This window comes from Cygnus olor, chromosome 27, assembly GCF_009769625.2.
Source record: "Cygnus olor isolate bCygOlo1 chromosome 27, bCygOlo1.pri.v2, whole genome shotgun sequence".
Taxonomy (NCBI): domain Eukaryota; kingdom Metazoa; phylum Chordata; class Aves; order Anseriformes; family Anatidae; genus Cygnus; species Cygnus olor.
In genome coordinates, this window is record NC_049195.1 from 2,382,224 (window position 1) to 2,400,776 (window position 18,553).

Sequence of the window (18,553 nt, forward strand, 5' to 3'; positions counted from 1 at the left end):
TCCAAGTCCTTCAGCCAAATCATCTTTCCTTCGTTAGTAATTGCAAGCTCTGGATAGTGGGCAAACTCCTCAAAAGAAGTGTTGGCTGAACAGCCCCCTTGTTTATTTGCACATTCAGGAGAGCTTTGGAAATTAGGTTTTTATGATCCGTTATAACAACCCTCCAGCATGGAGACTTTGCAGCCAGAGATTTTAATTTATTTGCATTATCATTTTAGAAAGAGTTGCCCACAACAAAATGCCTTTAGAACATCATAAATAACACACTGCTAAGACTGAATCATTTTAAGAAATTCCTCAGTAGAGAAGAATGAAAGAAATTTACAGAAATTCTAGAAATACAGAAATTACACAGGAGAAATAACAGAGGCAATATTCTCTTAAGCTTTCACAAGGAACTAAGAGCATTTCATTTTTGGATGATTTATTCCTTTTATTTAAATTAGAAACGTGGCTGCAGAATGGAAAGAAAAAAAAAAGGAGAGAAAAAAACACCATTCCACGTTTTTTAAAGTAGTCTTGCAAGCGAGAGAGCTTTATGGAAGAGCCTCACAGGCTTGGAAGACTGACCTCAAATTTAAGGGTGGAAGTCCTAAGAAATCAGATCTCCCCTTCTCTACTCTCCCACAAACCCTTGAAGTGTCACTGAGCAAGCCATGTGAGCAGAGATTTTTCAAAAGCACTTCAGTGCAGCATCTAATTCCCAGGGACTTAAGGCAGTTTGGAAAAGCAGAAGCACAAATTTGGTTTGCGCAGCCCTTTACTTCCCAGGGGTGGTTAGAAGAAGAATACATCAGTGCTGAAAATATATTCAGATACTTTGGCAGGAGACACCTATGCCATGAGAAAGACTTAAAGAGGGAGTTTCAGGGCTTCACAGAAATCTTGCCAAACACAGATTTAACTCATCCTGTAGATTGCTTAAGATGGATACAATTATTTGCTTTTTTCAATTTAAAATGGTGACAAAAAAATTACATTATGTTCAAGAGTGCTTTTCAGTCACACTTCAAGAAGCCCAACAGAAATCCTACAGTGGATTCCTGACGTGGATGCTCAAAGCATGGAAGCATTTGAAATATTGAATCTGTATCTAAAGTCATTTATATTAGCTTTGTAAAGCAAATTACACAGACCACCAGAGAGGTTTTAAGAGCAGTCTGGCCTCTCAAAATGAGACAGGTCTTCTGTACAAACTTTGGACTCATGTTCAGATTTGTAGTGTTCAGTTTAAGGCTTTTTGAGGATTTTGGTTGCTTTTCAACCTTAGGTACAATTCTGGAAATTTAAAACAATTAGAACAGTATTTATGTCCACATCCATCTCTAAAAATCAATAAACAATGAAGTTCTTTATTGCAAATTCACTTGGCATGGGAAGGCTGAGAATTACACCCACTTCTGACAACTCAGTCCAAGACATAGTTGCTGACTTCTGATTGCAGATGAACTTCATTTCAAGTTTCCCCAAATGTCCCTGCTAAATTCTCACGGACAATTCCAGAAAAGCCACACAAATCTGAAATTAATGCTTGGCACGAGCCAGGGCAAATTGAGGAAGTGCTGAGCTTTAACCTTCACCATTTGATCATCTACTATGCAGAATTCACTGAGATCTCGGAATTACCATCTGCAACTTCTTATATCAAAGCTGTTTCTTGCTTGTACTCATTTGTTTCCGTCCCCAGGTGTACTGGGGAAGGTATGCTGCTGCTCTTTGTGCACCTAATCCTTTGATAGTACATCATTTATGAACTAAAGACTGGTGCTCTCAGTTTGCTTAGGGTGTTTTAGTGACCCATAGATTCTTCAGCTGGAAAAAAATAGCCTCTGCTATAACTGTCCGCATAACCCCTGAGTGATAGCTCACTTCAAAAGAAACTACAAAGAACTGGCAAGTAGTGGTGACATCAAAACGTGCCAGTCTGGGTTTGCTTTACAGACAACCAGAAGCTCTGTGGGACAGCATGGGAGGGAAGAAGGCGATCAGGAGTAGAGCAAGACTTCTGCATGTAGTTGTGAGACAATTCGACAGCTGGCCTCCTCTGTGCAGGACCACGTCGTGTTTTAGACAGCAGGGACTGCCATCACCCCCTGTCTCCTACCTAACAATTGAGCACAACATGAGCACAACAATTTCAGGACAACAGGAACTCCATTCTAAGTCTCCAAAGGATTTATATCCACTACATTTTCCCACTGCCTTTTTTTTTTATTTTTGTTTCCAATAATGTTTAATATGCTAGTCCACATTTCACTTTGAACACTTGGTCTACAAAACGTGTGTATACACCTACCGTAGTAACACAGCAGTGACTCCAGCAGCAGCAGTGGGGTTGCTCTGTATATTCAGGAAAGTCAACCCTCATATTTTGTGTTGCTCACTCTTACAATCTTTATCTTCTGAAAATGATGCTCAAGTCCTTGCTGTTGAAATATATGAGAATGTATCAATTATAAAATATTTTAATATACCAGCCAAAACCTTGAAATTATAATGCTATTGTGTCTTTAAGTCTTGTGAAGCAGAAGACTTAATAATTGTATTTGACAAGAAACTTTTCTCATTACTTTAAGAGCACCTGGTGTATGATTTTTGAATATTTGGGACTGGTAATGGAAATATAGGTGCTCAGATAGAACTTTAAAATCTTAACGTGAGGCTGAAGATTTCCAGATCTCGGCCTTTTATAACATTTCTTCTCACCACATCATTTGGTATAACCCATAGTAGTTGGAAAAATAAAGAAAATAACCAGGCAGAACCCAAAATCCAATTCATGTTTGTATGCAGTCTTTATTCTTCCTGTTACAGGTCATTCTACTCACAGAAGTTTTGTCATGTGTATGAGCGTACAGGCATTTCAGGGAGTCCACACTTGTTGTCAGCCAGATGGAATCACATTTATGACCCAGCAGTAAATACCTGTCACGCAATGAACTAGATCTATTGGTTCCATTCCATAAGATGCTGAGCCTTTAAATCGAGTGAATAATACAAACTGACTTCTGGCACGCTCACAGCTAAGCGCATGCTTAAGCACTGGAGAAGTCAGGCAGGCTCAGGATGCTCTTACCTTCCTTCCCCAGAATCAGAATCGACGTGAGGCTTAGAAGCCCAACTTATCTTCATTAAAAACCACCACGGGGACTGTATAAACCTTATCTGGGCTTTTAATATTTTTTCAGACTGTCTGTAACAAAGCTGCTTTCACAACCTCACCTAAGAGCTGCCAAAACGATGCTAATACTCAAGGCCTCAGCACTGGGCATTCAGATTAGCTTTAATTCTTCACATGAAAGCTTAAGAAGAGCCTGTCTGAGGAAGGTATTCTCCAGGCTGCAAAGCTGAAAATCATTTCTGGGGATTACGTGTGGAAAACTCAGTATATCAGAATATCCAGAAACAGGAGAGTAAGACAACAACGGGAAGTACCAGTTTAACACCAGTTCATTCAGCTCCAGTTCACATCATTGGCCATGAAAACGCAGTTCGGTGCATATGATGAGGTCCATGGAATGATCTGTGCCCCTTCTTCATGCTCTCTCTGATCCGGTTCTCCTCTCTCATTTAGCTAGAAGAGCAAAACTGTTTCGGGACACCCTGTCTGCTTCTAGGAGTATAAACAAGATCAGTGCAAAGATGGTATATGGGTATGAACATAATGTAAAAGTAGTAATACATTACAGAAGTTGTCACGCATACCATATTCTTAATTTGCCAAAGTATTAAAGCTAATTTAATAACAACATCCAATACTGTCTTTTTTTCTTTTTTTCTTTTTTTATGGTACCTACTTCACATACCATGTCCTGCAAAGTAAATTTTAGCACATTCCAAACAACGGTGTCAAGATCCACAGGGTATTTCTGTAACACGAAGTGGGTCAGCATCCGGAGAACAGCAACTCTCAGCACAGCAAGGTATCAATTTTCTCCACTATTCCGAGGTATTCTCCAGAAAACAAGGTACTAAGTCCAAAGGGAAATGTTATAAAGTTTACTACCGCAATTATCACTTTCAGTGAATGTTTAGCACCCTGTAGCTCAATTAAAAATAAATAGGTCAGCTGGATTGAATGAAAAAGCACTAATTAAGGCATTTTTTTTATTTTTAATTTTGCCCATAAGAACTGAATCCTCAACTAGTATTTTTATTGAAGCTACCTGATTTATATAATGCTGGATTAATTAATTTTGAATCACTGTTTGATCTTTTATGATATTGCTTTACTTTCTTCCCCCTGCTTGCAAAGTGTGATTAGGCTGTGCCGCTAATGAGAAACATTAATTTAATAGTTTTTAAATACATGATTAAACTCATTTCTTGAATACATTAATATTTCTGATTTATTTTGAATTCAAACACCAGCTCTTCCCCTTTAAGCAATGAAAACTTCATTCTGCATTTCTAATGAGATCAGTTGATGGTGTACAGGGGCATCTGCCTTCCTAGCTCTCTGTCTCTCTATTAGAGTACAGAAATTGCTAAGTGCAATCAGAGACCTGCTCTTTCTTCCATATCTGACACCTGTTACAACTGTCAAGCCTAGGGAATCAAAAACAGGAAAATTCCTAACGTGTCTTATAGCCATAAATGTTCCTAACCCTACAGCATACTGTATATTTCAATTGCAGATCAGCATAATCCCTATGGCTAGATCTCTTAACGTACCAAGTATCATTTCGTTAATCCCTAGGAGAAACAACTCTTTCCCACTATGCAACAGCTAAGGAGCTTATCCTAGGCTTTAAATACTGCCAAGCACAGTATTTGCCCCAGTACCAGATCCCTGAAGCCAATGCAGTGTCTGTTGAGAAATTACTTGCTTTTATTAGCATAGGAATGGAGAGATAAAATGAACTCTTTCACAATAAGGGTGGCATTTTCTTCTGCTTTTCTTTCTGCCAAGTGACTGTGCTATTATGGCTTGGTGTAATGCACTGTTGCATGTTATTACAAGAAAAAAGAATACAAAGGTGAAACCAGGAAAAAAAAAAAAAAAACTCTTCTACATTTTGACTAACTTCTGGCGTTTCCCCTTTCCCCTCCTTTCGATATAACACAATAATAAAGAGTATAACTTTATCGGCACTTCAAACACTAGGATTCTTCAGAAAACAAGATGTTTCTGGTCTTGTTCCCTTTTTCTATCAACAAAAAAAGCAAAAGGAAAAGAAGAAAAGCATGACAGCCACCCTTGGGATCACACCCAGCAAAAAGAGAAAGAATGATCAAAAAATATTTCAACTGCTGAAGAGGACAGGATGTCAGCTCCAAGGCAAATAGCCGATGATATAAAACCTGACTGTCTCCATCAATTTCATGGACCAATCTCACAGAGAAAGTGCTGGGGGGGTTCAGGTTCTTATGGTATCCATGGTTCTGCACAGTTCATTGCTTTCAGATGTGCTCACTTCCGATTGTTTGACTACGTCTGGAATTTATTTGATGATTGATTGTATTGAGAAATGTAAGGAGGCATTTAATAGCAACAACCTTAGATTGCTTAGGTTGTGCAGTCAAATAGAAAGACTATTCTACCCACGTAATGCAGTAATGGATTTAGGCAACAGGGCATAGACGTGTGTATGTGTGACAGCAACCAGCATCTCTGAACTACCTCTTTCTTGCCTTTATTTCTATGGGAACTAGAAAGGAGACCTATCAGTCAATCAAAGGAAGCAAAGAACAAGAAATAAAAATATGAATTACCTTGTTTGACGAGACTGGAAGTAAAATTAGATGCCAAGACATCCGAAGCTGCACAAAGCTTTTTCTGCTGGACAAAGCAAAGCGAGTGAAGTATGTAAACCGGTCAAGAAAAGTTGGCTCAGTTCAAACCTAATTACACTAATTTTACACCAACAACACCCTCCAGTTATTGCCAATTTACACTAGAAACACGGTGCCAGCTCAGGAATACACCTATAACCATGGAAAAGTCACACAAATTGACCAGGTTCAGTGCACATTTAAATCCTTTGCTGAATAAGCAAGTACCACAACTTATTTCAAGTGTGTGGACTTCGCCTGCTGATCGTGTTGAATGGTGCCATGCCATATTTCCCTCCTTATCTGCTGCAATAAGTGGGTGACACTATCCATATGTAAAGCCTTTCTACCACTTGGTGCCGGGAGCAGACTGAAAGGTGCTGGAGGTCATCACGCTGTGCTGGACTCATGGGACAATCAGAGGAAGGTTCTGTGCTCTTACAGAGACTGGTGAAAAATGACTGACCTTTAATTTCCTTGCAAAGCTTTGCCCCTTTTTAAAGGAAAGGGGATTTGTCTCTTCCTTCTCCCCTACTCCTTCCATTGTTGTTTGGAAGTATTTTAGGCAGGGAAGATCATCTCCCATCCAGCTCATGCTGCTGTGATGCCTCAGTCTCCCAGCTGCAATACAACAAGCATACAGCAAACAGCAGTGAAATTTCTTTCCAAGATCAAGCCCAGGAAGGGTGGTGGTTTTTTAATGCAGATTTAATTTATTGGTGAACAACAAGGGCTATAAAAGCAGTCATTTCAAGGTTAGCGTGCTACTCAAATATCCAACAGTCAAGCGGAGTGAATAATCCATAACTAATTGCTTATTTAATTGCACACACTTTGTACATGATGCAATTGTAATATTCCTGAAGGCTTTAGGTTCCCCTTCAGCCCCCTTCCATTGAAGCAAACCATAAAACTTCTGTATCTGGTCTCCAACACGTGCACTTTGTTGCTTGACTATATCAAGCAAGAGGTATCATTTCCCAATTAAATTTTTTCTATAGGCATTAATTAAAGGTAGCAACTTATGGAAAAAAAATACTGAGGAAAGTTCATATAACCTATTTTTAAACATGGCTTTTATTTTCTTCTTTTTCATGGTGGAATAATGAAAAACAGTCTCAAATATCAAAAAAACAGTCTCTAATAACAATCTCAAATATCAGGCTTCTGAAGGAAAGATAGAAGGAAAGACCTGCATGGAGGATCTCCATGGAAGGAAACACAACCAGGTCACAGCGTCCAGCAGTGGTCCTGCATTATTTAATGCACAGATTCCCAGTTACCAAAAACCAAAGTGTGGGGTAGTGTGCCACAAGCCAAATTACAAACCCAGTTTCAATCATTCCACTGCTCTTAATTTTTTTAAGATCAGAATAGAAAGTTTTACTTCATTACCATCCAAATGTTAATTTTTTAAACTTTAATTTACTCATTAGCTATAGGAACATATAGGAATAATCAACTTTTAATAGCATCATTTTAATTTTTCTGAAAAATGACTACAGAAAATCCAATCTACAGACTTAAATATTTAATACCAACTTAAATATTTCTTACGTATCACAAGCTCCCTAAACTGGATGTGCCATTATTCTTAAGATGCTCTTTAAGAATAGATATTATGGCCCTAAGCATCCTTTGGCAGGGATTGCCCTAAAAATACGGTGTTATCTAGCAACATAATCTCATATTATAGATTTTAACTATACTTAAGAGCAGAAAAGGCTGAGTGGAGGGCAAAAAGCTTGTCGAACTCTTTCAGATTACCTCCTGACACAATTTGGATTTCTCCATTTCACAGAAGGTATCTTTTTTTTTTTAAAAAAAATCAATACTTGGAATACAACTTTTCCCTTATCAGACTATCACAATTAAGAACAGACTCAACCTACCACACTTGCTGACATCCTTCAAGTGCAGTGTTTATAGGAGAATTCAATTTAAACTTTATTAACTTGCTAAAACTTTCCTGCACTTTGATGCAATCATCCAAAATTAAATAGTTCACAACAAAGATAGCCAGCACCAATTTATTCTGTTCACATTTCCATGCAATAAAAAATGACTAGCATGTTAAACTGCAAATTCCTCAAGTAGATCATAGCATCCTGGAGAAAATGTCAGGAATAATTAAGATGGAAAACTAATTTGGCAAGTACCTCTACCAGACACTGTGTGGGGAAAGAAGAAAACCAAGAGCTGTAGGAAACTTTATGCTACCCCTTAATTTTGCTCTTAAAAATATAGGATCACCAGTCAAAAATTAAACAGTTACACATTTAGTAAGTTTGTTCTGTGAATGGAGGCTTTTGTTTCACGAAACATCAGATTTAGTGGATGATCTTTCCATTATCCCTATTTTGAGGAGGAGACAGAACATTATCGTCTACTTTACCTAGACCATAGGCTTCAGCACATCCCCGCGTGTTTAATGCAAGCTTTCACCACCGCCTTCAGCTCCATGACAACTCCTCTGTCCTTCGCACAGGATCAGAAAGACGTCACTGCAACCCAACCACTGCTGGACAGATGGGACCATCTCAAGGATGCGACAAGAAGTGAAGAGCACTTCCTGCTGTGGGTGGGGAGGGAATTAGCTGTACGTTAATTACCTCCGTGCTGCCTTCTAATAAAAAACAGAAGCGGTTCTGCTGTTTTTCAGTGTCCATACCTCTGCCATCGTTTCGATGGTCCTGCACAGCTACGGGAACCTTTATTAACCTCATCTGTAAAAACAGAGCTCTGACACTTGCACTTCCAGGCATGAAGATGACTTCTACCCACAGAGACACACTACCTGTGTAAAAATCATTTCCATTCCAATTTGCCTAATTTGTAAGCGTGATTGTGCTTTCCAAATGCACCAGCATGGCTCAAAGAGCAGCTTTCCAGTGCAGACAAAACTCTACCGTCATTTCTAGCTCACAGAACATCCTTTACCTTCCCCTCCTTTCTCCATGCCCTTTTCTAAACTGACCTCTAGCAGACAAAATATCACCCCCACATCTGGGCTATACCCACAAGTGCTTACAACGGAGCAATGACATTTTACCACTAGCTAGCACATGTATTTTGCTTCCAACATACAGCAGAAGAGAGGGGTGGTGATATATAAAAATTCTAATTCTATTCATACTGACATTTACTATGGAATCCCAGCAACAGAGAAAACTCTCATTTTCAAGCCTTGCTCACACACGAGTGGCCTAGAAAGTGAGCTGGAAGTTTTAAACCCCTGCAAGGAATTTGCAAAACCAGCTGACTTGCTACACAAAAACACCAGCATGTTTTAATTAATCAAAGTAAAATACTTAAGAGGCTGCCAAATGAAAATCTTGGAAAGAAAGTGGTATTTCCTACTAAAGGTTAGTGACTAGAAATAGGCTGGTGGGGATTTTTATACATATTTAATTAAACAGTCTAGCCACCATCATTACAGGACAATTCAGTAAAAAATAATTTGGACAATTCTACTCAAGTCTGTAAGGAGCTTTTTAGTGTTGTATCCATTCTAGTCATGGAAGCCAGCAGTATCTACACAAAGAGTCTCATGGCTGGAAATAAGAGAACAGTATCTTCTGACAACAGGAGTGCAGGAAATAATTCATGGTTGCAGCTTGCGAATCCAAAAGCAATTATTTCCATTCCCAAATACAGTCCTTTGCTCACTGTATTCAGCCCACTCTGCAACATGGTACAAGAAGCCTATCAGGTCACCTTTTGCAGGATTTGAAGGTTTGAAACATACTGGTTCGCCACCCATTGGAGCAAACTCCAAGTAGATGACCTTTCAATCAGCAAGGCACACAGGCCTGGTAAAACTAAAACATCCTGTCTCCGTGACAAGCCCTTTACTCTTTGTATTTTAAGGTTGCTTGCTATGGGAAAGACATTATTCATAGCGCACTTGGTCATGTTTACTAGAAGTCTCCAAACTTGCTGCCAGCCATTGCACAGCAGGCTATTGAGCAAAGCTTTAAGGTCTACAACTCAAAACACAGCCCCTCCTGTGCAAAACATCAGGTGTTATCTTTGGAAAGCTATTGGGATAGCTCTCAAATTATCAAGATGCACTGGCATGTGTTCAAGTCCATTTCTATTTAGCATATCAGTTAAATGTAAAGTGATAAGCATGTGCTTCAAGGCTTAGAAGTTGTTGGACTCAGCCCTGTGTTTAAAATTAGGGAGGTGCTTCACTGAATCAAGAAAATTCCTCTGGATTTCACCATCCACACTCATGAGGATGCATTTTGTATACTGGAGTAGCTGCTCTGGTCACCAGAGACTGATTCAGTAATTGCAAAAACAGGTGATAGATAAGATTTTGTCAAGAGCCGTCAATGGTGCTTCCTCGTCTTATAACTCACTCCTGTAGCTGAGGAGTTAGGTGCAGTTCTTGCACCTAAAAGCTGCAGATAAAATCATAGCCCCTTCCCAGAAGTTATGCTGTACCAGACCTTGTACACTAACCTGTTTCTGAAGTGATATTTAGCTCCACTTCAACAATGTACTTAGAATAAACAGGGGAAAAAAAAATCAACTTTCTAGTGGCTCCCTCTCAGAAAAGAACAATCATTTTCAGCTCTTGGGAAACAGCACAGAACTGAATTCTGATAATCTCTAATGTTGGTTTTCAGAAGAAAAGATGGCAAACTCAGAACACTGTGGTTCAGTGTTGGATTCATCCCTCTTCAGCATTTAATAGGGTACTGCATAAGGATAAAGAAAAGACTTCCTATTCCCAAAATTCACATGTATCTAGAACTCAGGCGGCGTTCCCTAAACTTGAAAAGAACAAAACCCTTGATTCTCATGAAGGCAAAGAATTGATTTCAACAGAGTACCAAAGAACTTAGGCTCATCCAGATGCAGTCTGTGGTTGTGAATCCATCCAGCCATAGTCTAAGTTGATCATGGTGGAACAGTGGCAAGAAGTCCATTCCTGTTCTTCTGCTCCCACCACATCTCTCTTAACAGAACACATTTCCTCAAGCTGTTACTCCATCTTCTGCAAGCGATGCAATTTCCAAAGAAAACTGAGAAATAATTCAAGATTAAAACATGAATTAAATTATTTTTAACCCCCAGAAATGAAGATGTTTAAGTTGCTACCTGCTTCTTGGCAGTAATTTACGTGTCAATGGATTATGTGGGGTTTTAATACCTAATTGTTTTGTAAGTCAAAATGAACTGTTGCCATAGCAATCCCTGCATGCTATCTAAGATGTATTATTAGTGAAGTGTCTCCTTAAAGACAAAGCCTACCCAAACACTCATTGACAGTTTCAATGAGAAGCCATAAGTTAAGCCATACGTCTAAATGTCCGCACTGTCGAGACATCTCAAAACCAGCGATTAAAAAGAGACAAGTCAAGAGTGCAGACCACTACTAGCCATTTTTTGATGCCCTGTTTACAACAAAACTCTTATATGGTTGATGTTCTTTTTGCATTTTCTAGCAGGGAAGCATTCTGGTTTTAGGATTTTTTTATTATTATTTTTATTTTTTAAACAGCTTGCTTGACTTGTACTGTAACATAAAGAGAATTCCTTATGAACTATGACATTTTAGTCCTCAAGAGAAGTTCTTCTGTCAGTTTATTAGCACTAGCCTTAAAGTTCCCAGTTCATTTTCTGTCTGCCACAGATTCCTCCACAACTATCATTTGAAATAATAAATAGGCTTTATGATTTGTTTCTTTTTTTTTTCTCCAATGCAGAATGTTAGTGCTTGTCTTCAAAGAGCATGATGCAAACCTGAGAACAAATTAGTCCTTGGGCTCATCACACTCTATAAACTGATATGCTGAGAATAAGCATCGCTAGCCATGATGACTGCAATTCTCCTGCCAGTCTCAACATACTTTATCAAAACTTGTTGCCTTAAAACTACGTGATGTTTTAAGGTTACTAATCAGCAATGCCATCATTTAGCTGGAGGTCAAAATAAAGTTAAGACATTGGGTAAATTGCTTCAGATGTGTTAATAGTACCTGGAAAGATAATAGATTAACATGAGATTCAATGGGTAGGGATCAATTTGTATCAGGGCATTTGTGCTGGTGCACTGCAGCCCTGGTCCCTCTTCTTATTGGTGGCTTCTTCACTCAGGAAGAGGTGGCAAGAGTGTGGCAGCTGGACACAGATATAGAAATGCTTGCACAAGTGCAGTGATGCCTATGTGCAAATGATCATTCTAAATTAATTAAAAGTTTGATGCAAAAATAGTTAAGAAACCTTACCTCGGGACGTGCAAGTCAATGAGATCCAGTATTAATGGGTCATCCAAATTGAAGATATCAAGCAATTAATTGAGGAAAGTTTATATAACAAAGCAGGTGTCTGTGCTGAACTATGTTCTTCATGTCAGAGGAGAGGAAGGAAACACATCAACAAAGCTCTTTGAGATACCAAGGTTCAGGTAACAGCAGCTTTCTTATATTTTGTTGTCCAGAGTAATTAAGAGTTGCTGGGGCAGCCTGGAGACCCAACACCAGCTTTCTGCAGGATTACAGGGGTCATTTCTCAGCCTAAAGAGCTGAAAAGGAGCTGTTGATAATGCTTTACCAGCTAGATTATTTGCAGTCCTACATACACTTATTTCAACTTTTGAAAGGCACTTAACATTTCCCTTGATCTAAATAGATTAAACAAACACTGTCCTATTGTTACTGCAGTGTTGCTCATGTCATTTCATCTTCAAATTCTCTTCTATACTATTTCTACAAGTAGAAATTTCAACGATTTGTAGCTGAAGCCCTTTAGCAGCATTCCTTTACACCTCCCAAGTCCCCAAGGACCCTACATACCAAACTACTCTTTCAACTCCTGCATTCCCAAACATTTTAAACACCTTAATGACTTTTTTCACTGGACCATAAAAATTATTTATAAATTCATTCTAGGATATTCACACAACAAGAAACTCATAACACAATGTGAAACACAAATTATATTTACTGGAGTATAAAAAATTCTTTGTGCCTATGTATACATAATGAAGGAAAAAGCCAACTGCTTCTCAAAGTGGACTCTTATTATAAGCAATCACCAACTGCAAGGTGAGGAGGTAATGAATTATTTGCTCTACAGTAATTTTTTAAACAAACAACTTGACAGGAGAGAGCAGTACCTTCTAAGACTTAATTTGAATTAAGTACATTTGGTGCGGTTGCAAAGAATGATCACAGTGCTTTATCCAGTATGTTTCACATCTAAGTAGCTGCAGCATCTGCTTTCCTCTAAGGTTAATACTAACACCATGGGCTATTAATCTTTGTTACCTCTCCAAAAGCGAGCAAGGGAAATTACCCCAACACTGACATTTCAGGGGAAATATTTTTTAATCAAGATTCATATGTTATTAGGGCTCCACAAGAAGGAGAGGTTAGTTTTTACATAACTAATGATATGTGAAGCACTGACAGCTGGTAGTCATTTTGGAAACATTCAGCTGTTGAAGGCATAACTATATAAACACAAACACACTCAGACGCATAAAATTCTAAAAATTAAGTTTAAAAAATATGAAAATTGAAACTAAATTCAAACTCCTCAAAACGCAACCGGCAGAGTTTTGACCTCTGACTCCCCAGAGTTGTGTGCTATGCTGTTAGGTCGATACATGGATAATTAAAAAAAGGATTGTACCTTGGGCATGAAACATGGCATGTAAAACAGGGTCTCTCTCCAGTTGTCTCTGGTTGCAGGTACTCCTCAGCCCCAGTTTGCCCTCCTCAGGAGGCTTACAGCTGTAGCTCATCCTGTGGCACTATGGCACAGACATTCAGACTCACACAAAAAAAATGTCCAGGGGTTATTAGCTAACAACTCTTGGATACCCTTCCATGCCCACCTGGTCACCTTTAGGGCATCACCTCAGCCCATTTTGCCATTTTACGATCTTTTTCTCTCTCCGTCCATAAAACACTACCCCAGCGTCACACGTTCTCCTTCCCCTTACTCAAGAGCACAAACTGAGAATAAGAGCTCACCATTAATGCCAAAGGACTTTTAAAGGATGATGATATCTGAGAGAGCACGAGAGAGACACCAATGTTTTCAGTATCGGTGGACCAGGATTCTCTTCTCCGTGGGAAATGAGTCATAACATCTCTTCACAAGTTTATTATAAAGTATTTTAAAGCAAAGCTTAATCTGCCAGATCTATAATGCAGATTTTCAGTAGGATCCTTGTGCAAGGGAAAGGACATAAACCACCTGCCTTTGAATTCAGATGGAAACATGGATGATCTAAATCATCCAAGCCTGGTATATAAATGAAAAGCAACAACCAGACCAGGGACTGATCCCTGGAGAACTTGGTTATGATTCACTGTGGAAGATGAAAAGCTGTCTGTGTAAACAAATTGTTTATGGTCTGTTAAGCGAAAGTAAAACCAATGGAGTGCAGCAGATGCAATTCCAGCTGAGGATTCAATCTTACAAAAGTGCACGGCTCTGACCCTGCAGCCCTTTTTCATAAGAACTTTCCTGGTAGACACTCAAACAAGCAAGGACTGCAGTATTTGCCATCTGTGCCCAAACGGCCCCCAAAGAGAAGAGTCAAAGCTTGAAGGAGCACTTTGTGTTCTGCCATTTGAAGAAAGGCAGAGAAGCCGAAGGCAAGCTCTGGGACTACAACAGCCTAACTCAGTCCTTGCGTTGCCACCATGTTCACCCAGACAAACCCTCAGCTCTCTCTTTCGGGTTCCAATCTCAACTCATTTAAGAGCAATCTCTTTATTACTTGATGGGCACTGGAGCATGTTCATAAGGGAACTATAAAGACAAGGGGCATTTAAACTGTCAGTCTCATGAGTGACTCCACAACCCACTTCCTTCTTTGCTCGACCCCACCAAAACCACACCACTGGAAGGACCTAGGACATCTCCAACTTGAGCACAGGTTTCAGATGACCTCATGGCAGCAGGTATATTTAAATACTGCCAGAGATCCTTATGTTTGCCCCCCCATTCCCCCTTGCCATTTTCAGTTTATTTCCAGACATGATTGCATTCAACCTAGGACTTCTTTGTTAATCAAAGGAGCTGGTATTTCCAAGGCTCCAACGACAGCTGCACCACCCCTCGGTGGAGGCAATCTGGGCAGACAGGAGCTGTGGGGATTCAGCTAATAGCCCCTGATGTGCTTTCATGCTCAACTGGCCGCCCTTATGGCATCCTTTAGAGCATTACACAGAGCACTTCTTCACTTTGGTTTTAAAGCTTAAAAACCTTCAAGCTTTTCCTGCTTACAGGTTCATGATAATTGCTACCGCTGTTTGATACGACGAAAGGATAAACACCCCACCCAGCATAGCTTTAGGGAGAGGATTTATGATTGCATAACAGATTTGCAGGTAAAATAAGATATTTCAAATCCATTCTGCAGTTAGATGATCCCATCATCTAACTGATTTTTAGGGTTTGTAACCACCCCATGGGTACTAATTAAAACTGGTCTCTGCAGGCTTGTACCATAAGAAATATCAGCTCTCCTAACTGAAGATGTATAAATAGGTGTTTAGCACTGAGAAACATTCAAACAAAAATCCAATCAAGCATGAAAAATAGGATGCTAGAAATAGAAACATATAAATGATGTTAAGTAGGAAATAAGTTAGACAAGGCATGCAGTGTTCAAAAGTCTGTCCACTGAGCTAGGAGGAGTTTGCTTAACCCAGATAATTGTCTCTAAGAAAAAAATGGAAAAGATTATGAAATCTGTAGTATTTTCCTACTTGTCTGAGATGCACACACAAATCAGCTGTCCTAATTACTTCTGAAGGGGATAACATTTAGCTCATTACTAAATTAGTGCCAACAGCAGATAGGGAAGATGCCACGCATCTTCCAACTCTTAATTTTCAAATGTATCTCTAAGAGCATTGTCTAAACATCCATATCTACAGAAGGCAAAAAGCATTCATAATCACAGGACAAATCTGATCTTAATAAGCAGGAAATCATAGAAGCTTCCCACATCTGTTTTCCGCTTACTAGATTAGCAGTGGTGTCACATCTGATGTCATGCTGCTGTACACTGACTTTCAGCAACCTACAGCTTTTTTCCTTCCTTTCCAAGGAAGCATTTGGAAGCTACTTTTCTTGGCAAAGAACGTACATATTTGCACATCATGTAATCAAGGATATCTAAGAAGTGACAGAACTGCATAACCAGGGATAAGGGGAGCCTCGTTGCAAATACCTTCAAGGCCTGAACCTCCCTGTTTTCCCAAGCAGTGTTTCTTGGAAATATTTGTTACAATCAATTTTGGTATTGGCATTTCCAAATTCAGGGTGCATTTGGGTCACTTATGTAAAAGCTCCTCACTCTGGCAGTACTTACATACCTTTTAGCACCAATGCAGCGAACTTAATCCACATCACTGGTTAAAGTTCCCCCTGCGAGGCTGCTTGCGCTGGGATGGCATCTTGTATATAAGCAACGAGGGTTCAAATGTGTGATATTTAATTAGCAGACAAACTTACACTAACATGCATGGTAAAAGGTCAGGACTTTCATCTTTTATCTGGGAGATTTGCAGGAGTGTACATGGCTTCTAGACCCTTTTGATTTGCCCTCAAGTCGGTCATCTAAATACCGGGCTAGGTGACAGGCATCCTGGTTCTGCAATTCCAGCAGAACAGGATAAGTTAAAATTTCTGTGGATGTCTAGCTCTTGCACTGCTTAGACAATATTAGCAGATTTACTCTGTGTATCCTAACCTACCTTAGAAATGCTCACTACACCTGAAGGACTCCAGTCTTTGTTTACCACATCGCAAAACCTTTTTACCAACGGTTTCTGAGAGCTAGGCAAACCCATCCAAGGTTTTCCCTTGCTTTTCTTTTAAAAGCAGAGACTTTGCTGTACACCAAGAACCACGACCAGTAGCCGCATATTATTTCTTATTCTATCACAAAGAGGCAAAGGACAGGCTAACTCGCCTCCAAGCGGAGAGGTTTTGTTTTCAGAGCAGAACTTGCCATTCTGCTGGAAATGGCAAAACACCCAGACTTCAAAACATCCTCTCATCCCCCAGTGCAAAGCAAACAAATACATTCTCCATGACACAAGCAATTAACCCTGAAGTCCTTCACTTCAGACACAAGTCAACCTCCTCTCTTCTCCATTACTTTATAGAACAAAAGCCTCAATTTCAGGTTTTGGCCTCATCAACATATCCCATTTCAAAAAACTGGCAAATTACCACATGAAATATTACAGTAGATTTGTATTTTCCAAAAATTGTTCTTTTTTTTTTTTAGAAAATTTTCAGCCAGTTATAGCTACTCCCCGTTACAAAAAGCGTATCTTAATATCAGATATTCTTGAAATCCTCACTACTAGACAGACTGTTTTTTGAGTAGTCAATGTTAATACTATCCATAATCTTGCTTTCCAAAGCATCTGTATTTCATAGAGTTTCCTACTGAGGTTCACGAAGAACAGATTTGTTTTGTTGGCTCTCGCTTGATATCAGTTCACAAAAATGTCAGCGCAGTTGCTTAATCCCTGTGGACCTCAGGTGAGGTCGAGGCATCAGTTTATCTGGGATGACTCTCCTAGAGAAACAGCATCCAGCAGCCCACAAAGGTTCTCTGATACCAAACAAACATTTGCCTTAACGCAATTTTTAAAACTAAAGTTTTGCATATTTAATTAGCCACAGATGAAGGGAAACATCCCCAAGTCCTACAGGAGCAATTGTGCAATTATGCACCCAAATAATTATGTTCAGGAGAGCTGCTGTGAAACTCAACTGCAAGATTCCTGATTTCTCCCATCTGTGTAACCGAGTAGCCCCTCAGATGCCAGGCTACAGAGATATCTCAGGTGAAATCCGCACTTTAGAAATGAAAGAGCTCAACTCCTGTAAGATATCCTACAACAGCAGCTGATTTTGAACACTGCTCAGCATCACACATTCGTGCAACCTCACCTGCTGAACTCAGCCATGCATTTGCAACGCAGTCTGGCAGTATAAAAATCAAGTTTGGGTTTTGATGCTGAATCCTCTCTTGGCCTTCCATCAGACGTAAACTCAGGTCCTCAGGGACCAAAACAGCAATGCTTAGAAGTTGATGCAGGAGACGTAGCCTAAACAAACAGCTCTGCCCAGGAAGAGGGTTGCAGAGTTCACCCACACATCCTGGAAAGCTTAACAAAGTCGTGAGTAGTCAAGTCATGACTTTGCCGTGGCTATTGCAAGCTGGCAGAGCAGTCCTAGAAAAATGTTTGCTACTGGCTGCAAACCAGGCCAGCCTAATTTAGGGCAAGGTGTTGTTTGGTGACTCAAAGCCTTTAAACTTCACACTTTTTCTGAAGCTGTAAAAAGAGTGTTGGATGATGTTTCGGCACATAGGTTCTCATTAATGGAGAGGACTACGTGTACTAGGAAAAATTCCTTACAAAGTCTCATCACAGAATGTTTTCTATGCTGACGAGCACTATGTTCGGCTTCAAAATATCTATTTTCGCACTTGGGCTATTTTATTTCCCTCCTGTTAAAATAAAAATTGGCTAAACCACTTCAGCAGTGCCCGTCATGCACATCCTTTCACCTGCAAATCCTAAAGCTCCGATTCTCTTCATTAAGTCACTGATGATATAAAGACAGACTGCTACGTAAACCACCATCAACAAAGATAAATGCACAGCAATGATATAGAAAGTGGCCTGAAGCATCATTGCAACACAAACAGAACTTTCTGAAGATGAAATTCATCCAGTCACTAGGAGAACTCAACACAAAACAATAACGACTTGAA

General features: G+C 39.6%; 1 long non-coding RNA gene across 8 annotated transcripts; it reads right to left on the reverse strand.

Annotated features, from left to right (window-relative positions):
* Positions 1-2,306: 2,306 nt before the first annotated feature.
* Positions 2,307-18,536, reverse strand: LOC121060530. Of its 8 annotated transcripts, none has more exons than XR_005814847.1 (8): positions 17,725-18,536; positions 13,426-13,546; positions 12,018-12,276; positions 10,620-10,811; positions 5,716-6,396; positions 3,807-3,971; positions 3,436-3,613; positions 2,307-2,426 (listed from the first exon to the last, which is right to left on the reverse strand). It is a non-coding gene; the product is annotated as an uncharacterized LOC121060530 (long non-coding RNA). The 8 variants fall into 8 exon arrangements; XR_005814841.1 differs by having other exon boundaries at positions 13,426-16,408; XR_005814843.1 differs by having other exon boundaries at positions 16,270-18,536.
* Between the last annotated feature and the right edge of the window lie 17 nt (positions 18,537-18,553).